Genomic DNA, 24805 nt, shown 5'->3' on the forward strand with positions numbered 1-24805 from the left:
TGCTGATGACGGGCGAGAAGAGCATCGGGAGGGCACCAGCAGTTGCCGCGCACTTGAGTTGGTCGGTCAAGCTGAAGGTGATGGTGCACTTGGACCACCTGAGTGGTCGCGTGGCCTCGAGCCTGGGGAGGGCCGCGTTCAATTTGCGGGCAAACTGCTTGAAGATGCGATGAGAGGCTGGGGCCTGAGCACCGCCTAGGATGCAGGTGATGGCACGAGGCTCCTGGAAGCCCCCAGCCCCTTTGTCCTGGTGGCGGTCATCGTTACTTCTTCCTGGTGGTGGCAGCGAGGGGAGGCCGGCGTTGCCCTGAGGGTGGTCCTCACGAGGCTGATCTCTCCAGGCACCCTCACGAGGCTGGGCCGGCTAGCGCTCCTCATGAGGCTGATCGTAGCACTCCTAGCGGGGGCCACGGTCGTCCCAGCGTCCTCCTCCTCGGCCTCCTCCGCGGCCGTAGCCTCGGTCATTGCGCTCAGGGGGACGACCGAGGCGCCTGTCGCGGATGGCCCTGAGCTCCTGACAGTCGTTGGTGTTGTGGCTGTGCACGTTGTGGAAGATGCAGAATGGGCGGCTGCCCTTAGACGACTCTGGGTGATCGCAGCCGCGCTTCATCTCCAGTTCGGCCGCAAGTATGGCTGGCCCCTTGCACTTCACGTCCTTGACCTTGGCCTTCTTGTCTTCTGGATCTGCCCCCGGGAGCTCCAGGAGGGAGACGCGACCCATCTCAGCTCTCGCGCACTTGGTTGTCATGTTGAACACCTCCCGGGCCGTGCACATGTCCTCGTGTATGGCGAGCTCTTCCTTCATCTTGACGTCACGGACGCCATCAGAAAACGCTTAGATGATGGCCTCGTACGAAAGCTTGGGGATCTTGAGGCGAACATTGTTGAAGCGCTGGATGTACTTCTGCAGGGTCTCCCCGGCTGCTGCTTGATGCGCCGCAGGTCGCCCGCAGCCGGCGGGCGGTCGCGAGTGCCCTGGAAGTTGGCGACGAAACGCTTGCGCATCTTGCCCCAGGAGGAGATCGATCACGCGGGCCGGTTCAGGAGCCACGAGCGTGCGCCATCTTTGAGGGCCATGGGAAACCAGTTCGCCATGACCTTCTCGTCGTAGTTGGCCGCCTCGATGCTCAATTCGTAGAGCTGCAAGAACTCAGCAGGGTCGGGGGTGCCGTCGTAGCGTGGGGGCAGGTCAGTCTTGAACTTCCCCGACGAGACGACGCTGCGAAGCTCCAGAGCGAAGGCATGGCAGCCCGCGGTAGTCACGGGAGCCCGCTGTGGAGGTGGAGCCTGATCTTGGCGCTCATGCCACCACCGCAGGCGGCGCGCGGTCTTGACGTGGTGGTGCAGGAAGCGCAGGAGCATTTTCTTGCGGCCGCTGGACCTCCTCGCAGCTTCCTTTTTCACGCTGGGCGCCCTGCGCGGCGGGTCACGCCGTGGGGCCACGCGCCTTGGTCCGAGGGCGGCATCTTGACAGGGATCTGGAGGAGGTGCTCTATGGGCTACGTCGCCCGCGGCAGGCGGCAGCGAGGCAGCGAGAGAGACAGTGCAGGAGAGCCCCAGCAGCGCTGGCAAGTTCGGCGATGCGGTCCAGCCAGTCTTTGTAGAAGTCGTCGACGGGGTGGTAGCGCAGGAGCTCACGCGCTATGAGCAGTGTAGCCTGCGCATCCGCTGGCCCGTGACGGGCGCGAGATGATGAACCAGCCGGAGTCAGCGATGGGTTGGCCATGCGTCCATCACGCCGCACGGAGGCGTGCAGCGACAAAGCTTGCTGCTCGTGCCCCGCCGGGCCGGTCGCGGCGTTGGCGGCAGGCGATGCAGAACGAGGGGGAGGCCCACTGGAAGGCGCCGTCTGGGCGACGCGAGCGGCGAGAGCGGCCCGACACTCAGCACGGGCTCGAGAGCGCCAGCCATGGAAGCAGCGAAGCAGTGGCGAGTTGACCGGCGGAAGAGAGGCTCCGACGCACCCCTACCTGGCGCGCCAAATGTCGGATTTCAGGTTCAACAGACCCTTGAGAGGTTCGAACTCTGGGGTGCGTGCGAAGAACTCGTCCTCCCCAGTCTGCCCGCTCGCTAATCCCACGGCCTAGCTCGATGAACCGAATGGAGAAGAGACACAGCAGTTTACCCAGGTTCGGGCCACCTTGCAGTGTAAAACCCTACTCCTGCTTTGTGGTGGATTGGCCTCGAGGGGCTGAGGATGAACTAGTACAGTGGAGAACAGCCTCAGGAGGTGAGGTGTTCTTGTGCTCGATGAGCTGGTGCGTGTGAGGATGATCTGAATGATCTGTCCCCCGCTATGTTGGTGGCTAAGTCCTATTAATAGTGGCCTTGGTCCTCTTCCCAAATGTAAGGCGGGAAGGGATCCCACAACAGCCAAATTTGAAGGGAGACAACTAGTACATGCTATCCTGACAAAAGTAGTCTTCTCCTGCCAAAAGCTTCTGGCCGTGACGCCGTGGTGGGCTCGACGATGACCTCCGTTCTGCCGTCCTGGCGGTCTTGGTCTTGTTGCACCAAAATGGAAACCTTTGGCTGATTCCTCGGGACTCCGCACCTGCGCTTGCCTCCTTAGCACAAAAGAGGAAACTGGTACGCTGTGCTCGCTGGCGCCCGCCTGGCCTTGATCGTCATGGCTCATGTCATCCGAACCACGCGAGGTGCACCTTGCGTAGATATCTCCGCTCCTTGGGAGCCAGCCTGGGGAGGCCGTCCATTGAAGAGGTCTTTGTGTCGTCCGCCTCGCGAGGCTTGGCCCCTCCCGAGGGTCTTGGGTTGTTGATCCTGAAGCTGGGCCATACCAGGCCATCGATGGAGCCATGCCATGGGACGCAGGCAGGCAAGTCTGGGCACCCCTGGTCCCAGGACGCCGACAAATTCTATCATGAGTTGCATCATTGACTAATGCTATGTTTGTCAATCTCTAACAAAATTTTCTACTTATACTTTTCCTTATGTGGTTTCATCACCGACCATAAGATTAGCATATGATCTTTTTGATTTATTTCCTTTCCTTTTATTTATTTCCTTTCTTTTTATTGCAACAAGAGAGTAAAGAAAGCAAAAACTCAAACTAGACCTTTTTTATTATATATCTCACACACGATTACAAGGATAGATCACTAAGCAAACTCTCGAAAAGAAAGGATCGAACTAAACTTTTATTCATCTAAAGCAAAAGATCGAACTAAAATAAGTAAAGACAAAAGATAGTGGGGATGATACGATACCGGGGCACCTCCCCCAAGCTTGGCAGAAGCCAAGGGGAGTGCCCATACCCGATACTCAATTTTCTTTTGGTGATGAAGAAGATGGAGGTGGTGATGAAGTGGTATTCTCCAGTATAACCATGAGTAGATCCTTCAAAACTTGATCTCCCGAAGGGCTTGATGAAGTAACTCACTATTTTTCTTCACTTCAGTCATTATGTGTTTATTTTCCGGGCCCCAGGGGTTCGTTCCTGCACTATTTTCTCTTGGGCGAGATATGTCCCAATTGGACGGTATGTGCCTATGAGGAGTATTCACGAACCCATAATTGTGAATCAAATTGCAAAATTTGTTACGATGTAACCTGTGTAGAGGCCTTCTTGGTGGGATTTCTTCTTGCACTTCAAGGCCCTCTTGATTATTTGATGTTCCCATAGCTTGATGAGGATTCAGATGAGTAGAGATGCCATCCAATGTGCCTCTCTCGGAAGCCGGAGAGTGAACCCTAAAAGAATTTTCTTCTTCTTCCCCCATAGCAACTTCTTCAGCTTCCTCTCTCCTTAGATCTTCTTGAAAGACCCCTGCATCTTCTTCTCCGTTGTTGGAGGGTGAGTAAGACATGATGCTAGCCTTACCTAATCTATCAAAAAACAACAAGAAAAGAAAACAGAAGATTTCTCCACGATACGGTGATCAATAGGTTCGGGGGGTATATAAAGATTTTTTACCTTGGGAAACAAGAAAACGGGAGAAAAACGGAGTCCAAAAGGTACTTGAGGTGGGCACAACCCACCTGGGTGCGGCTGGCAAGCCAGGCGCTCCCTGGTGTCTTGTGCCCACCAGGGTACGCTTCCTGGAAGTTTCTTATTTTCCTAATTTTCTAATTATTTCAAAACTGACAAAAAAATATTTTTGCGGACTTTTCAGAGTCCGTTTACTTACCGTATCACGTACCTCCTTATTTTCATGATTCTGGAGTGTTCCGGAAGGCCTCTTTTATGTGTTCTTCCGGTGTCAAAGTTTGGATAATATTGCTTTCAACATTAATGGGTGTACCTGAGATATAATGTTTTATTCGTTGCCCATTAACAACCTTCGGGTTAGTACCTTTGACATTATTTATTTTGATAGCTCTAGATCGATAAACCTCCTCGATAACTTAGGGTCCTTCCCATTTGAAGAGGAGTTTTCCTGCAAAGAACCTGAAACGAGAGTTGTACAAAAGAACATATTCTCCAACTTTGAACTCACACTTTCGAATTCTTTTATCATGCCATCTTTTAACTTTTTCTTTAAATAACTTGGCATTTTCATAAGCTTGGGTTCTCCATTCATCTAATGAGCTTATATCAAATAACCTCTTTTCACCGGCAAGTTTGAAATCATAGTTGAGTTCTTTGATTGCCCAATATGCTTTATGTTCTAATTCAAGAGGCAAATGACAAGCTTTTCCATAAACCATTTTATAAGGAGACATACCCATAGGATTTTTATATGCTGTTCTATAAGCCCAAAGTGCATCATCTAATTTTTTAGACCAACTCTTCCGGGACCTATTGACAGTCTTTTGCAAGATTAATTTTATTTCTCTATTGCTAAGTTCAACTTGACCACTTAGGATGATACGGTGATGCAATTCTATGGTTAACATCTTACTTGGCAAGCATTTTACGGAAAGCACCATGAATAAAGTGTGAACCACCATCAGTCATTAAATATCTAGGGACTCCAACCCTTGGTAAAATAACTTCCTTAAGCATTTTAATAGAGGTGTTGTGATCAGCACTACTGGTTGGAATAGCTTCTACCCACTTAGTAACATAATCAACAGCAACCAAAATATGTGTATACCCATTAGAGGAAGGAAAAGGTCCCATGTAATCAAATCCCCAAACATCAAATGGTTCAACAATAAGTGAATAATTCATAGGCATTTCTTGACGCTTAACGATATTACCTATTCTTTGGCATTCATCACAAGATAAGAAGAATTTACGGGCATCCTTGAAAAGAGTAGGCCAAGAAAACCCATACTGCAATACCTTGTGAGCAGTTCTATCTCCAGCATGATGCCCTCCATATGCTTAGGAGTGACATTTCCATAGGATTTGTCCTTGTTCATGCTCAGGTACACAATGTCTAATAATACCATCTACCCCCTCTTTATAAAGATGTGGGTCATCCCAAAAGTAATGTCTTAAATCATAGAAGAATTTTTTATTTTGTTGGTATGTAAAGCTAGGTGGTAAATTTTTAGCAACAATGTAATTAGCATAGTCAGCATACCAAGGAGTGTTATGAGCAACATTTATTGCAGCTAACTGCTCATCAGGAAAACTATCATTAATAGGTAGTGGGTCGTCAAGCACATTTTCAAGCCTAGACAAGTTATCAGCTATGGGGTTCTGAGCTCCTTTTATATCAATAATATGTAAATCAAATTCCTGTAGCAAGATAACCCATCGAATAAGTCTAGGTTTAGCATCTTTCTTTTCCATGAGATATTTTATAGCAGCATGATCGGTGTGAACAATTAATTCTGAATCAACAATGTAAGATCTAAATTTATCACAAGCAAACACCACTACTAGAAATTCTTTTTCAGTAGTAGCATAATTATTTTGAGCACTATCTAGAGTTTTACTAGCATAATGGATAACATTTAGTTTCTTATCAACTCTTTGTCGTAGAACAGCACCAACAACATAATCACTGGCATCACACATAATTTCAAAAGGCAAGTTCCAATCAGGTGGTTGAACAATAGGTGCAAAAATTAAGGCTTTCTTGAGTGTTTAAAAGGCTTCAAAAAATTATCGTCAAAAACAAAAGGAACATCCTTTTGCAAAAGGTTTGTAAGAGGTCTAGAAATTTTAGAAAAGTCTTTGATAAATCTCCTATAGAAACCAGCATGACCTAGGAAACTATGAATACCTTTGATATCTTTAGGACACGGCATTTTCTCAATTGCATCAACCTTATCTTTATCCACTTCAATACCTCTTTCAGAAATCTTATGACTCAAGACAATACCTTCATTAACTATAAAGTGGCACTTCTCCCAATTCAAGACAAGATTTGTTTGTTCACATCTCTGCAAAACTCGATCAAGATTGCTTAATCATCAAAAGACTTCCTATAAACAGAGAAGAAATCCATGAAAACCTCAACAATCTTTTCACAAAAGTCAGAGAATATAGCAGTCATGCATCTTTGAAAGGTAGCAGGTGCATTGCATAAATCGAAAGGCATACGTCTATAGGCATAAGTTCCAAAGGGACAAGTGAATGTGGTCTATTCTTGATCAGGTTGAGAAATAGGTATTTGCGAAAAACCAGAGTATCCATCAAGGAAGCAAAAGTGTGTGTGCTTAGATAATCTTTTTAGCATTTGAACAATAAAAGGCAGAGGGTAATGATCTTTTCTAGTTGCTTTATTTAATTTTCTAAAATCAATTACCATTATATAGCCTGTAACAATTCTTTGTGGAATCAGTTCATTCTTATCATTAGGAACAACAGTAATACCTCCTTTCTTAGGGACACAATGAACAGGACTTACCCATCTACTATCACCTATAGGATAGATTATACCTTCTTCCAGAAGTTTTAATATTTCCGTTCTTACCACTTCTTTCGTCTTTGGGTATAACCGATGTAGGTGATCAACAACGGGTTTAGCATCAGGTTCCATATTAATCTTGTGTTGACAGAGAGTGGGACTAATGCCCTTTAAATCATCAAGAGTATATCCAATAGCAGCTCGGTGCTTCCTTATAACCTTCAGTAATATTTCTTCTTCATGTTCTGAAAGGTTAGCACTAATAATAACAGGATATATCTTCTTTTCATAAAGATAAGCATATTTCAAAGTGTCTAGCAATTGTTTTAATTAAAACACAGGATCACCTTTAGGTGGAGGAGGACCTCCTAGAGTTTCAATAGGCAAATTGTGTTTAAGCAGAGGACGTTGTTCAAGGAAAATATCATCTATTTCATTTCTTTCATGCATATGTAAATCATTTTCATGGTCTAGCAAATATTGTTCTAGTGGATCAGTAGGAGGCGCAACAATAGAAGCAAGACCAATTATTTCATCCTTACTAGGCAATTCTTTTTCATGAAGCTTTCTACTAAACTTGGAGAAATTAAACTCATGAGACTCATCACCAAAACTAACACCGACAGTTTGTTTCTCACAATCTATTCTAGCATTAGCGGTGTTCAAGAAAGGTCTACCAATGATAATTGGACAAAAATCATCTTGTGGGGAACCAAGAACAAGAAAATCAGTAGGGTATTTAATTTTCCCACACAAGACTTCAACATCTCTAACAATCCCGATTGGTGATATAGTATCTCTATTAGCAAGTTTAATAGTAACATCTATGTCTTCTAGTTCTGCGGGTGCTATGTCATTCATAATTTCTTGATATAAGGAGTAGGGAATAGCACTCATGCTAGCACTTATGTCACATAAACCATGATAATGGTGATCCCCTATTTTAACTGAGACAACGGGCATGCCAACAACAGGTCTGTGTTTATCCTTTTTATCAGGTTTGGCAATTCTAGCAGCTTCTTCACAGAAGTAAATAACATGCCTGTCTACATTTTCTTCCAAGAGATCCTTAACCATAGCAATACTAGGTTCTACTTTAATTTGTTCATCTGGTTTAGGTGTTCTAATATAACTTTTGTTGACCACACTTGAAACTTTAGCATGTTCCTTTATCCTAATAGGGAAAGGTGCTTTCTCAATATAAGTAGTAGGAACAAATGGATCAACATTATAAAGTATAGTTTCTTCTTTAGCTAGTACCGGTTCTTTAATTACTTCTTTAATAGGTGGGTGATATTTAAACCACCTCTCTTTAGGGAGATCAACATGAGTAGCAAACGTTTCACAAAAGGAGGCTACTATCTCAGAGTCAAGTCCATATTTAGTGCTAAACTTTTGAAAGGCATCGGTATTCATAAAAGATTTAACACAATCATACTTAAACTTAATAACTGACTCTTTACCTTCATCGAGTTCCCAATCTTCAGAGTTGCATTTAATTCTTTCCAAAAGATCCCACCGGAATTCAATAGTCTTCTTCATGAAGGAACCAGTACAAGAAGTATCGAGCATGGATTGATCATCACGAGAAAGCCGAGCATAAAAAATATGAATAATAATTTCTCTTGAGAGCCAATGATTGGGGCATGAATATAACATTGACTTAAGCCTCCCCCAAGCTAGAGCGATACTTTCTCCTTCACGAGGCCAAAAAATATATATGTAATTCCGATCACGATGAACTAGATGCATGGGATAATTATTTTGGTGGAACTCCAATTTCAATCAATTCCAATTCCAAGATCCAATATCATCGGATAGCCTATACCATGCCAAGGCTTTTCCCTTCAAAGATAAAGGGAAAACCTTCTTCATAACTTCATCTACGGGGAAACATGCAAGCTTAAACAATCCACAAATTTGTTCCACATATATCAAGTGCATATCAGGATGTTCGGTTCCATCTCCTGCATAAGGATTAGCTAGCAGTTGTTCTGTCATCCCCGAAGGAATTTCATTTTCAATATTTTCAGTAGGTGCAGTAGGTTGAGGGGTAGCTAATTGTGCTTCCGGTCAAGGTGAAGATACCCCTAACAAACCCCTCAAAGGATTGTTTTCCATAGTAACAAGTGACAATAAATTTCAGCACACTATATAAATGTTTCCTTACCAAAGGCGCTTCACTCCCCGGCAACGGCGCCAGAAAATGGCCTTGATGACCCACAAGTATAGGGGATCAATTGTAGCTCTTTTCGATAAGTAAGAGTGTCGAACCCAACGAGGAGCAGAAGGAAATGACAAGTGGTTTTCAGCAAGGTAATGCCTGCAAGTGCTGAAATTTGAAGTAACCGAGTAGTTTGATAGCAAGATATTTTGTAACGAGCAAGTAATGATAGTAGTAACAAAAGTGCAGCAAGGTAGCCCAATCCTTTTGAGGAAAAGTACAGGCCCAAACGGTCTCTTATAGTGAGCAAAGCGTTCTTGAGGGTACACAGGAATTTCATCTAGTCACTTTCATCATGTTGGTTTGATTTGTGTTCGCTACTTTGATAATTTGATATGTGGGTGGACCGGTGCTGAGGTGCTGTTCTTACTTGAACAAAACTCCTACTTATGATTAACCCTCCCGCAAGCATCCGCAACTACGAGAAACGTATTAAGGATAAATCCTAACCATATCATTAAACTCTAGGATCCAATCGGTCCCTTACGGAATAGTGCATAAACTGGGGTTTAAGTTTCTGTCACTCTCGCAACCCACCATCTATTTACTACTCCACAATGCATTCCCTTAGGCCCAAATATGGTGGAGTTTCATGTAGTCGACGTTCACACGACACCACTAAGGGAATCACAACATACATACTATCAAAATATCGAACACATATCAAATTCACATGATTACTTGCAACATGATTTATCCCGTGACCTCAAGAACAAAAGTAACTACTCACAAAAAAAACATGCTCATGATCAGAGGGGTATTAATATGCATAATGGATCTGAACATATAATCTTCCATCGAATAAACCATATAGTAATCAACTACAAGATGTAATCAACACTACTAGTCACCCACAAGCACCAATCTATAGTTCCGGTAACAAGATTGAACACAAGAGATGAACTAGGGTTTGAGATGAGATGGTGTTGTTGAAGATGTTGACGGAGATAGCCATCCCCAAGATGGGAGAGTTGTTGGTGATGATGATAACGATGATTTCCCCCTCCGGGAGGGAAGTTCCCCCGACGGAATCGCTCCGCCGGAGGGCAAAAGTGCTCCTGCCCAAGTTCCGCCTCAAGACGGTGGCGCTCCATCCCGAAAGTCTTCTCCTTATTTTTTCTAATTCAAAATGACTTATATACCAGAAGATAGGCACCAGAGGTGGGCTTGGGTGAGCACAACCCACCAGGGCATGCCTGGGCTCCCTAGCGCGCCCAGGTGGGTTGTGCCCACCTGGTGGGCCCCCTCTGGTACTTATTGGCTCCAATATTCCTCAAATATTCCATAAAAAATCCTCGTGAAGTTTCAGCTTGTTTGGAGTTGTGCAGAATAGGTAGCCTGACGTAGCTTTTCCAGGTCCAGATTTCCAGCTGCCAGAATTCTCCCTCTTTGTGTGTACCTTGCATATTATGAGAGAAAAGGCTTAGAATTACTCCAAAAGGCATTATTATGCATAAAAACATCATAATTAACAGTAGGAAAACATGATGCAAAATGGACGTATCAAAAGTCTCCCGGCGGAGTGCGGCTGGTGCGGCGACGGCTGGGGTCTGTGCGACAGGCCTCACCTGGTAGAAGGTCGGCGCTTCAGCATTAAGCTCCAGGAGACCTTCGATGTTGAAATGGTACGCAACGACGACAAGTGTTTTCTTCAACGTGTAATTTTCGTCCTTTACCATTCGACTAGCTTATCCAATGCCATGCAAGATGCTATGTCTTGGAGAGGATGGATTTTGAAGATCATGAAAGTACAGAAACAAAGAGAATTCTTCTAAGGAGCCATCATGGTATGGATTTTGATGTAAATCTATACAATTCTGAGAGCGTAACCCATTTTGGTTGCCCGACTTGGGAAGCACTTTGCAAGATGTATGCTTTTCATGAGGGTATGCTTGTCACCATGGATCTTGGTGATCCTAACATCGCCGAAGACAATATGGACATTTGGGTCCTTGTTGATACGCTTCCAATTCTACCGCTATGTGAGTTTCTCAAACATAGTTATTAAGTAATTTATATTATTTATTTCAAAATAGTTGACAGCTTACTTCCATTGATAGCTTAGTTTCATTCTTCAAAGAATGTGCGGAAGATGGTAGACAGAACCTACTACACCGATGGCTCAAAATTAACTTATCAGGAGAAAAATCATATGATCTCATTTATTAATGATCTTGAGAATTACAATATCTATTATCAAACTCCTCCACATTATGGTCAATACGTGCCACTAGTGCACGTGTTGAACTACGGTAACATCCATAGAGTTGTCATGGTAAGATTTTTTACTATTAAGACATGCATGCATCTTTTGCATAAATTCTTCTAAAACTCAACTACATTGCTAACTACAAAGTTATTACTATGTTTTTCAACAGAAAATCCTGAAGGATTGTATGCCTCATCTGATGTTCCAGAAAGGTCGCCTTGATGTTATGAACTTACGACCAGGTCATCCTATGCATCACTGCTATTCATACCGGATTTCTAAAATCGATGAAGACATGACAATCAAAGATTGGAAAATATGTATGGTCAATCGTAGGGAGCTACTTGGAAGCAACATTGTGCGAAGCGCAAGAATTGGAGACAGGATAATCTCCATTCTCCATAATAGAGAGTCAGGGCCTATCTTGTTTTATGCTATTTTACCTTAGAGAGGGTATTTAGGTCCTAGCTAATACTCATGATCATGTGCTAAGAACAATTAAATAGGGCTGGTTAGATGACTATGATGATGAGTATGACTTGTTATTATCATAACGAGTGGAAGTTGTATGATGATGATGAGTAGGACTTGTTCTTATGATACCAATGATGATTTATTTATTATTATGATCGATGATGCATGATGCTAAGTTGTTATATGAGCATGATGAGTTATTATATATATTAGTGGGTGAAATGAACGTGGATTAGATTCAAGTGGAGGCAACATGTGGTGCATGTCGAAAGTGCTACTAATCCAAACTTGATGAAATGAACGTGGATAGATTCAAGTGGAGGCAACATGTAGTGCATGTCGAAAGTACTACTAATCCATGTTCATTTCACCCACTGTTATATATAATAACTAATCATGGTCATAAAATCATATGATGAAACTATTGTATATAAAACCTACAGCGACAATAAGCTGCATTTTCAAAAATATAGGAAAAGTTGGCAGCAGCGCTTTTCAAAAGAAACGCTACTAATACTTATAATTATCAGTAGCGCTTTCCCCAACAAAGCGCTACTGCTAACTAGGTATAGCAGTAGCGCTCGCTTTCTTGCGCTACTGCTACCAGTTAGCTGTAGCGCCTTACTAATAGGGCTTGTACAAGCGCTACTACTAGCGTTTTCCCTAGTAGTGATTCCTCGCACGCACACGCGGGTACACGATGGGACGCATTTTTGTATGAAGATCCACCCCATGTGATAATTTGACGCGTGTAAAGTCGTTCACTTCATTGATGGCCAATTAATAAAGTGCGTGCAAATTGGAGTGGACGTGAGGGATGAAATAGTTGAGAAAGACATTACTACTCCACTGCGTGCATGCGAGTAGTTAAATCATGGGTTGCTACTTCCATTGGTCTCCTTCGTAGTTTGAGCCAATTTTTGACCATACTTTTAAGTAACACAATATTTATGCACGTCATAAAAATTAATGTCATCGAAGACTACTTTCAAATGTGATTCCAATGACATAATTTTTAGTGACATGCAGTTTTGTTCGTTAAATTTTTTAGTCAAAAGTTGGCACAAATTAAAAAAGGGGGCAATAAACCAGGACACGGGCAGGATGATCAACTTTTGCCTAGGTACTGTTGGTGGCTTGACAACCACAGTACAGAAGTACTGCGCAATGGAAAGCGCTTGGAAAACTCAAACAGCCCGCTGGGAACCATCGGCCTTCATGCCACCTCTCTGGCGGGCAAAAAGGATGCACCCTCTTGGGGCACCAGACCCCATAGGCAAGAAAATTAAACCCACTATGGGACGTGGAACCGTTCTTGAGGGATGGCTCGATAAGCCATGCAAAATACGCACGACACCAGATACCGAACCAACCCACAGCCTTAGAGCATGTTGGATACTCCGGCAAGTGGCCAAGAGCGGCAAGGATATCCTCACCAAAAACACCTCAGAGCAGTACTCTCCAGAAGACGACGACCTCAGAGTATTGATGGTCTTCGAGAGTTTCGCTTCAAACAATCGGCGCAAAAGGGCACTCCGCGACTTCGCCGAAGTCTGCCAAGTTGCAGCAATAAATCCCTGGAACGACACGGCCAGAACTTTTAACGCCGATGACGAACCAAAATTCCGGTCAGTCCGGGCACCAGCCACCTTGGTCCTCAATTCAATTGTGGATGGCTTTCGGCTCACTAAAGTACTCATGGACGGCGGCAGCAGACTGAACCTCATCTACGAGGACACGCTCGATAAAATGCAAATAGACAGGAGCCGCATTGAACAAAGTAATACAACCTTTCGAGGAACCATTCCTAGTCAGGAAGCAAGATGCGCGGGAAAAATTAAACTGGACGTGGTATTCGGCACGCCGGAGAACTATCTGTTGGAAATATGCCCTAGAGGCAATAATAAATTGGTTATTATTATATTTCCTTGTTCATGATAATCGTTTATTATCCATGCTAAAATTGTATTGATAGGAAACTCAGATACATGTGTGGATACATAGACAACACCATGTCCCTAGTAAGCCTCTAGTTGACTAGCTCGTTGATCAATAGATGGTTACGGTTTCCTGACCATGGACATTGGATGTCGTTGATAACGGGATCACATCATTAGGAGAATGATGTGATGGACAAGACCCAATCCTAAGCCTAGCACAAGATCGTGTAGTTCGTTTGCTAAGAGCTTTTCTAATGTCAAGTATCATTTCCTTAGACCATGAGATTGTGCAACTCCCGGATACCGTAGGAATGCTTTGGGTCTACCAAACGTCACAACGTAACTGGGTGGCTATAAAGGTGCACTACAGGTATCTCCGAAAGTGTCTGTTGGGTTGGCATGAATCGAGACTGGGATTTGTCACTCCGTGTAAATGGAGAGGTATCTCTGGGCCCACTCGGTAGGACATCATCATAATGTGCACAATGTGACCAAGGGGTTGATCACGGGATGATGTGTTACGGAACGAGTAAAGAGACATGCTGGTAACGAGATTGAACAAGGTATCGGGATACCGACGATCGAATCTCGGGCAAGTAACATACCGATAGACAAAGGGAATTGTATACGGGATTGATTGAATCCCCGACATCGTGGTTCATCCGATGAGATCATCGTGGAACATGTGGGAGCCAACATGGGTATCCAGATCCCGCTGTTGGTTATTGGCCGGAGAACGTCTCGGTCATGTCTGCATGGTTCCCGAACCCGTAGGGTCTACACACTTAAGGTTCGATGACGCTAGGGTTGTAGGGAATAGATATACGTGGTTACCGAATGTTGTTCGGAGTCCCAAATGAGATCCCGGACGTCACGAGCAGTTCCGGAATGGTCCGGAGGTAAAGATTTATATATGGGAAGTCCCGTTTTGGCCACCGGAAGAGTTTCGGGCGTCACCGGTAATGTACCGGGACCACCGGAGGGTTCCGGGGGTCCACCGGGAGGGGCCACCAGCCCCGGAGGGCCCTATGGGCTGTAGTGGAGAGGGACCAGCCCCTTAGTGGGCTGGGCGCCTTCCCTCCCAGGGCCCATGCGCCTGGGGGTTTGGGGGAACCCTAAGGGGAGGCGCCCCCTTGCCTTGGGGGGAAGGCAACCCCCCTGGCCGCCGCCCCCTCCTCAGGTTGGATCTGAGGGGGCCGGCCCCCCCTCTCCCTTGCCCCTATATATATGTGGGGGGTGGGAGGGCAGCAGCAACCCAAGTTCTGGCGCAGCCCTCCCCCTCTTCCATGTCCTCCTCCTCTCCTGTGGTGCTTGGCGAAGCCCTGCAGGATTGCCACGCTCCTCCACCACCACCACGCCATCGTGCTGCTGCTGGACGGAGTCTTCCCCAACCTCTCCCTCTCTCCTTGCTGGATCAAGGCGTGGGAGATGTCACCGGGCTGCACGTGTGTTGAACGCGGAGGCGCCGTGGTTCGGCGCTTAGATCGGAACCAACCGCGATCTGAATCGCTACGAGTACGACTCCTTCATCCGCGTTCTTGCAACGCTTCCGCATCGCGATCTACAATGGTATGTAGATGCACTTCCCTTCCCCTTGTTGCTAGATTACTCCATAGATTGATCTTGGTGATGCGTAGAAAATTTTGAAGTTCTGCTACGTTCCCCAACAGTGGCATCATGAGCTAGGTCTATGCGTAGTTTCTATGCACGAGTAGAACACAAAGTAGTTGTGGGCGTCGATTTTGTCAATTTACTTGCCGTTACTAGTCTTATCTTGATTCGGCGGCATTGTGGGATGAAGCGGCCCGGACCGACCTTACACGTACTCTTACGTGAGACAGGTTCCACCGAATGACATGCACTAGTTGCATAAGGTGGCTAGCGGGTGTCTGTCTCTCCCACTTTAGTCGGACCGGATTCGATGAAAAGGGTCCTTATGAAGGGTAAATAGAAATTGGCATATCACGTTGTGGCTTTTGCGTAGGTAAGAAACGTTCTTGCTAGAATCCCATAGCAGCCACGTAAAACATGCAACCACAATTAGAGGACGTCTAACTTGTTTTTGCAGGGTATGCTATGTGATGTGATATGGCCAAAAGGATGTGATGAATGATATATGTGATGTATGAGATTGATCATGTTCTTGTAATAGGAATCACGACTTGCATGTCGATGAGTATGACAACCGGCAGGAGCCATAGGAGTTGTCTTAATTTATTGTATGACCTATGTGTCAATGAAAACGCCATGTAATTACTTTACTTTATTGCTAACCGTTAGCCATAGTAGTAGAAGTAATAGTTGGCGAGACAACTTCATAAAGACACGATGATGGAGATCATGATGATGGAGATCATGGTGTCATGCCGGTGACGAAAGTGATCATGCCGCGCCTCGAAGATGGAGATCAGAGGTGCAAGATGATATTGGCCATATCACGTCACTTTATGATTGCATGTGATGTTTATCATGTTTACATCTTATTTGCTTAGAACGACGGTAGCATAAATAAGATGATCCCTCACTAAAATTTCAAGAGACGTGTTCCCCCTAACTGTGCACCGTTGCGAAGGTTCGTTGTTTCGAAGCACCACGTGATGATCGGCTGTGATAGATTCTAACGTTCGAATACAACGGGTGTTGACGAGCCTAGCATGTACAGACATGGCCTCGGAACACATGCGAAACACTTAGGTTGACTTGACGAGCCTAGCATGTACAGACATGGCCTCAGAACACAAGAGATCGAAAGGTCGAACATGAGTCGTATAGTAGTCACCAATGATGACTAGTCCGTCTCACGTGATGATCGGACACGGCCTAGTTTGACTCGGATCATGTATCACTTAGATGACTAGAGGGATGTCTATCTGAGTGGGAGTTCATTAATCATATGAACTTAATTATCATGAACATAGTCAAAAGGTCTTTGCAAATTATGTCATAGCTTGCGCTTTAGTTCTACTGTTTAAGATATGTTCCTAGAGAAAATTTAGTTGAAAGTTGATAGTAGCAATTATGCGGACTGGGTCCGTAAACTGAGGATTGTCCTCATTGCTGCACAGAAGGCTTATGTCCTTAATGCACCGCTCGGTGTGCTGAACCTCAGCGTCGTCTGTAGATGTTTCAAAACATCTGACATACACGTTTTGATGACTACGTGATAGTTCAGTGCGTAATGCTAACGGTTTAGAATTGTGGCACCAAAGACGTTTTGAAACGTCGCAGAACATATGAGATGTTCCGAAGACTGAAATTGGGATTTCAGACTAGTGCCCGCGTCAAGAGGTATGAGACCTCTGACAAGTTTCTTAAGCCTGCAGACTAAGGGAGAAAAGCTCAATAGTTGAGCATGTGCTCAGATTGTCTGAGTGCCACAATCGCTTGAATCGAGTGGGAGTTAATCTTCCAGATGAGATAGTGATGGTTCTCCATAGTCACTGCCACCAAGCTATTAGAGCTTCGTGATGAACTATAACATATCAGGGATAGATATGATGATCCTTGAGCTATTCGCGATGTTTGACACCGCGAAAGTAGAAATCAAATAGGAGCATCAATTGTTGATGGTTAATAAAACCACTAGTTTCAAAAAGGGCAAGGGCAAAAGGGATACTTCATGAAACAGCAAATCATTTGTTGCTCTAGTGAAGAATCCCAAGGTTAAACCCAAACCCGAGACTAAGTGCTCCTGTAATGAGGGGAACGGTCATTGAAGCAGAACTACCCTAGATACTTGGTAGATGAGAAGGCAGGCAAGGTCGACAGAAGTATATTGGATATGCATTATATGAATGTGTACTTTACTAGTACTCCTAGCAACACCAGGGTATTAGATACCGGTTTGGTTGCTAAGTGTTAGTAACTCGAAATAAAAGCTGCGGAATAAACGGAGACTAGCTAAAGGTGAGATGACGATATGTGTTGGAAGTGTTTCCAAGGTTGATGTGATCAAGCGTCGCATGCTCCCTCTACCATCGAGATTGGTGTTAAACCTAAATAATTGTTATTTGGTGTTTGTGTTGAGCATAAACATGATTGGATTATGTTTATCGCAATACGGTTATTCATTTAAGGAGAATAATGGTTACTCTGTTTATTTGAATAATACCTTCATGGTCTTGCACCTAAAATGAATCTCGATCGCAGTGATACACATGTTCGTGCCAAAAGATATAAAATAGTGATGATAGTACCACATACTTGTGGCACTGCCATTTGAGTCATATTGGTATAGAACGCATGAAGAAGCTCCATGTAGATGGATCTTTGGACTCACTCGTTTTTGAAAAGATTGAGACATGCGAACCATGTCTATTGGTATATATGCACGAAGAGACTCCATGCAGATGGATCGTTTGGACTCACTTGATTTTGAATCACTTCAGACATGCAAATCATACCACATGGGCAAGATGACTGAAAGGCCTCGTTTTCAGTAAGATGGAACAAGAGAGCAACTTGTTGGAAGTAATACATTTGATGTGTGCAGTCCAATGAGTGCTGAGGCACGCAGTGGATATCGATATGTTCTTACTTCACAGATGATTTGAGTAGATGCTGAGAATATTTACTAGATGAAACACAAGTCTGAATTATTGAAAGGCTCAAGTAATTTCAGAGTGAAGTTGAAGATAGTCGTGACAAGAGGATAAAATGTCTATGATATGATCATAGAGATATCTGAGTTACGAGTTTGGCACACAATTAAGACATTGTGGAAAGTGTTTCACAATTAATACCGCCTGGAACACCACACTGTGATGGTGTGTCCGAACATCATAACTGCACCCTATTGGATATGGTGCATACCATGATGTCTCTCATCGAATTACCACTATCGTTTATGGGTTAGGCATTAGAGACAACCGCATTCAATTTAAATAGGGCACCACGCAATTCCGTTAAGACGACACCGTTTAGAGAAACCTAAGTTGTCGTTTCTTAAAAGTTTGGGGCTGCGATGCTTATGTGGAAAAGTTTCAGGCTGATAAGCTCGAACCCAGAGCGGATAAATGCATCTTCATAGAATACCCAAAACAGTTGGGTATACCTCCTATTTCAGATCTGGAAGCAAAAGTAATTGCTTCTAGAAACGAGTCCTTTCTCGAGGAAAAGTTTCTCTCGAAAGAATTGAGTGGGAGGATGGTGGAGACTTGATAAGGTTATTGAACCATAACTTCAACTAGTGTGTAGCAGGGCACAGGAAGTTGTTCCTGTGGCACCTACACCAATTGAAGTGGAAGCTTATGATAGTGATCATGAAACTTCGGATCAAGTCACTACCAAACCTCGTAGGACGACGAGGATGCGTACTACTTCAGAGTAATGCGTGATCCTGTCTTGGAAGTCATGTTGCTAGACAACAATGAACCTATGAGCTATGGAGAAGCGATGGTGGGCCCATATTCCGACAAATGGTTAGAAGCCATGAAATCCGAGATAGGATCCATGTATTAGAACAAAGCATGGACTTTGGTGAACTTGCCCGATGATCGGCAAGCCATTGAGATAAATGGATCTTTAAGAAGAAGACGGACATGGATGGTAATGTTACCGTCTATGAAGCTCGACTTGTGGCAAAGAGTATTTTCACAAGTTCAAGGAGTTGACTGCGATGAGATATTCTCATCCGTAGCGATGCTTAAGTCCGTCGGAATCATGTTAGCATTAGCTGCATTTATGAAATCTGGCAGATGGATGTCAAAAACAAGTTTCCTTACCAGTTTTCGTAAGGAAAGGTTGTATGTGATACAATCAGAAAGGTTTTGTCGATCCTAAGGATGCTAAAAGGTATGCTACCTCCAGCGATCCTTCCATGGACTAGAGCAAGCATCTCGGAGTCAGAATATACGCTTTGATGGAGTGATCAAAGTTTTTGGGTTTATACAAAGTTTGTTAGAAACTTGTATTTGCAATAAAGTGAGTGGGAGCGCTACAACATTTCTGATAAGTATATGTGAATGACATATTGTTGATCCGAAATGATGTAAAAAAAATTCTGGAAAGCATAAAGGGTTGTTTGAAAGGAGTTTTTCAAAGGAAGACCTGGATAAAGCTGCTTACATATTGGGCATCAAGATCTATAGAGATAGATCAAGACGCCTGATGATACTTTCAAAGAACGCACACCTTGGCATGATTTTGAAAGAATTCCAAATAGATCAGCAAAGAAGGAGTTCTTGGCTGTGTTACAAGGTGTGAGTATTGAGTAAGACTCAAGACCTGACCACAGCAGAAGAGAGAGAAAGGACGAAGGTCGTCCCCTATGCTTTAGACGTAGGCTCTACAGTATGCTATGCTGTGTACCGCACGTGAAGTGTGCCTTGCCATGAGTTGGTCAAGGGGTACAATAGTGATCCGGGAATGGATCACATGACAGCGGTCGAACTTATCCTTAGTATCTAGTGGACTAAGGAATTTTCTCGATTATGGAGGTGAAAAGGAGTTCGTCGTAAAGGGTTACGTCAATGCAAACTTTGACACTAATCCGGATGACTCTGAGGAGTAAACCGGATTCGTATAGTAGAGCAGTTATTTGAAATGGCTCCAAGTAGCGCGTGGTAGCATCCACAAGATGACATAGATATTCGTAAAGCACACACGGATCTGAAAGGTTCAGACCCGTTGACTAATAACCTCTCTCACAAGCATAACATGATCAAACCAGAACTCATTGAGTGTTAATCACATAGTGATGTGAACTAGATTGTTGACTCTAGTAAACTCTTTGGGTGTTGGTCATATGGTGATGTGACCTGTGAGTGTTAATCACATGGTGATGTGAACTAGATTATTGACTCTAGTGCAAGTGGGAGACTGTTGGAAATATGCCCTAGAGGCAATAATAAATTGGTTATTATTATATTTCCTTGTTCATGATAATCGTTTATTATCCATGCTAAAATTGTATTGATAGGAAACTCAGATACATGTGTGGATACATAGACAACACCATGTCCCTAGTAAGCCTCTAGTTGACTAGCTCGTTGATCAATAGATGGTTACGGTTTCCTGACCATGGACATTGGATGTCGTTGATAACGGGATCACATCATTAGGAGAATGATGTGATGGACAAGACCCAATCCTAAGCCTAGCACAAGATCGTGTAGTTCGTTTGCTAAGAGCTTTTCTAATGTCAAGTATCATTTCCTTATACCATGAGATTGTGCAACTCCCGAATACCGTAGGAATGCTTTGGGTGTACCAAACGTCACAACGTAACTGGGTGGCTATAAAGGTGCACTACAGGTATCTCCGAAAGTGTCTGTTGGGTTGGCACGAATCGAGACTGGGATTTGTCACTCCGTGTAAATGGAGAGGTATCTCTGGGCCCACTCGGTAGGACATCATCATAATGTGCACAATGTGACCAAGGGGTTGATCACGGGATGATGTGTTACGAAACGAGTAAAGAGACTTGTTGGTAACGAGATTGAACAAGGTATCGGGATACCGACGATCGAATCTCGGGCAAGTAACATACCGATAGACAAAGGGAATTGTATACGGGATTGATTGAATCCCCGACATCGTGGTTCATCCGATGAGATCATCGTGGAACATGTGGGAGCCAACATGGGTATCCAGATCCCGCTGTTGGTTATTGGCCGAAGAACGTCTCGGTCATGTCTGCATGGTTCCCGAACCCGTAGGGTCTACACACTTAAGGTTCGATGACGCTAGGGTTATAGGGAATAGATATACGTGGTTACCGAATGTTGTTCGGAGTCCCGAATGAGATCCCGGACGTCGCGAGGAGTTCCGGAATGGTCCGGAGGTAAATATGTATATATGGGAAGTCCCGTTTTGGCCACCGGAAGAGTTTCGGGCGTCACTGGTAATGTACCGGGACCACCGGAGGGTTCCGGGGGTCCACCGGGAGGGGCCACCAGCCCCGGAGGGCCCTATGGGCTGTATGTGGAGAGGGACCAGCCCCTTAGTCGGCTGGGCGCCTTCCCTCCCAGGGCCCATGCGCCTGGGGGTTTGGGGGAACCCTAAGGGGAGGCGCCCCCCTTGCCTTGGGGGGAAAGGCAACCCCCCTGGCCGCCGCCCCCTCCTCAGATTGGATCTGAGGGGGCCGGCCCCCCCTCTCCCTTGCCCCTATATATATGTGGGGGTGGGAGGGCAGCAGCAACCCAAGTTCTGGCGCAGCCCTCCCCCTCTTCCATGTCCTCCTCCTCTCCTGCGGTGCTTGGCGAAGCCCTGCAGGATTGCCATGCTCCTCCACCACCACCACGCCATCGTGCTGCTGCTGGACGGAGTCTTCCCCAACCTCTCCCTCTCTCCTTGCTGGATCAAGGCGTGGGAGACGTCACCGGGCTGCACGTGTGTTGAACGCGGAGGCGCCGTGGTTCGGCGCTTAGATCGGAACCAACCGCGATCTGAATCGCTACGAGTACGACTCCTTCATCCGCGTTCTTGCAACGCTTCCGCACCGCGATCTACAATGGTATGTAGATGCACTCCCCTTCCCCTCGTTGCTAGATTACTCCATAGATTGATCTTGGTGATGCGTAGAAAATTTTGAATTTCTGCTACGTTCCCCAACACTATCGGTCCGAAGAGATAATCTCCCAAGTGGCCCCTCTCAACAGTGGATATCACGCCCTGTTGGGGCGAGATGCATTCACGCGCTTTCAAGCCATACCTCATTACGGGTATATGAAGCTCAAGATGCCCGGGCCCAACGGTATTACCACTCTCGCCAGTGATCCATACATAGCACTCTGCGCCGAAAACAAAACCACATCCCTGGCCCTCGAGGCACTATCTGAGGCCCTCGCGGCCGAAGAATTAACTGCACTACGCTCAACGGTGGATAGGGACGACGTAATCCTCGATAAGCGGCCCAAATCCACCTCCTTCAAACCAGCAGAAGAAATAGTCAAATTTCAAGTCCACCCGACGGACCCCAAGAAGACAGCTTCCATCGGGGCACAGCTGGACCCGACGGTCGACGCTGCATTACGCGCGTTCCTGCTAGAGAACTGGGACATATTCGCCTGGCACCCTTCTGATATGCCGGGAATCCCACGCAGGTTGGCCGAACACAGCCTCAATATATTAAAGGGATACAAGCCGGTCAAGCAAACACTGCGGCGCTTTTCTGAACCCAAACGACAAGCTATGGGGGAGGAGCTAGCCAAGTTAATTGAGGCCGGGTTCATTAGAGAAATAAAACACCCGGACTGGCTAGCAAACCTGGTGATGGTACCAAAGAAGGATAAATCCTGGCGCCTGTGTGTCGATTTCAAAGACCTCAACAAGGCCTACCCTAAGGATCCCTTCCCCCTCTCCCGCATTGATCAGATCCTTGATGCCACTGCAGGACACGACTCATTGTGTTTCCTCGACGCATACTCCGGATGTCATCAAATCAAAATGAAGGAGTCTGATCAAGCTGCAACGGCATTCATTACCCCATACGGGCCTTTCTGCTTCAACACTATGCCCTTGGGGCTGAAAAACACCGGCGCCACTTACCAACGCATGATTCAAACATGCCTGGAGAAACAAATCGGCAAGACGGTCGAAGCATATGTGGACGACATTGTCATCAAAACCAAGCACGTCGAGTCACTAGTAGACGACCTGCCTCTCACATTCGACAACCTCCGTACATATGACATCAAGCTCAATCCGGAAAAGTGTGTTTTCGGTGTCCCTGCCGAAAATGCTGGGCTTCATCGTTTCCAATGGAGGAATTGAGGCAAACCCAGCCAAAATCCGAGCTTTGTCACAATTGGCTACACCAATAGACCTCAAACAAGTCCAAAAACTAGCCGGATGCGTGGCAGCTTTAAGCCGCTTTATCTCCAGGTTAGGAGAAAAGGCACTGCCACTATATCGCCTGGTCGGACGCACCAACCACTTTGAGTGGACGGACGCAGGAACGGACGGACTGGTAGAAATAAAATCTCTTTTAGCGAGTAACCCAATCTTGGCCGCGCCGAACATCGGCAAACCCATGTTGTTATACATCTCGGCAACACACCAGGTGCTGAGTGCGGTGCTCGTCGTTGAACGAGAAGAGGACGGATGTCGGTGTCAAAACCGGCGGATCTCAGGTAGGGGGTCCCGAACTGTGCATCTAAGGTCGATGGTAACAGGAGACAGGGGACACGATGTTTACCCAGGTTCGGGCCCTCTCTATGGAGGTAATACCCTACTTCCTACTTGATTGATCTTGATGAATATGAGTATTACAAGAGTTGATCTACCACGAGATCGTAATGGCTAAACCCTAGAAGTCTAGCCTGTATGACTATTGTTGTCCGTCCCTTCCGGACTAAACCCTCCGGTTTATATAGACACCGGGGGGGATCTCGGGTTACATAAAGTCGGTTACATAAAAAGGAATCTTCATAGTTGATCGCCAAGCTTGCCTTCCACGCCAAGGAGAGTCCTATCTAGACATGGGTACAGTCTTCGGCCTTCGTGTCTTCACAGCCCATCAGTCCGGCCCATGGATAGCAGCCCGGACGCCCGAGGACCCCTTAGTCCAGGACTCCCTCAACAAACACAAATTCCCACTTCAGAAACCGGTATACTATGTATCCACTATCCTCACACCATGCAAATCCTGGAACCCTCATTACCAAAAGATAGCGTATGCGGTCTTCATGGCATCCTGGAAGCTATGGCACTACTTCCAAGAGTGCTCAATCACGGTGGCTTCCGAAGAACCACTGAATGACATAATAAACAACCGCGACGCTACAGGCCGGATTGCCAAGTGGGCCATCGAGCTCTTGCCATTCGATATAACATACAAACCTCGCCGAGCCATTAAATCCCAAGTATTGGCTGACTTCGTCGCCGAATGGACAGAGGCCGAACTCCCTAAAGAGTACGGTACATATTCCAACTGGGTCATGCACTTCGATGGCTCTAAAATGCTGGCCGGTCTGGGAGCGGGCGTTGTCTTAACGCCCCCCATAGGAGACACAGTCCAGTACGTACTCCAAATATTATACACAGACTCCAATAACGCAGCCGAATATGAGGCCATATTGCACGGTCTTTGGATGGCCGTCTCCATGGGCATACAACGCCTGGAGGTGTGCGGGGATTCAAACCTTGCAATATCCCAAATAAATGGAGACTTCGACGCAAAAGATCCGAAGATGGCGGCCTATCATAACGTCATACTCAAAATATCAGCTCGGTTCGAGGGACTCGAGTT

This window comes from Aegilops tauschii, chromosome 1 (genome assembly GCF_002575655.3).
Source record: "Aegilops tauschii subsp. strangulata cultivar AL8/78 chromosome 1, Aet v6.0, whole genome shotgun sequence".
NCBI lineage: Eukaryota > Viridiplantae > Streptophyta > Magnoliopsida > Poales > Poaceae > Aegilops > Aegilops tauschii.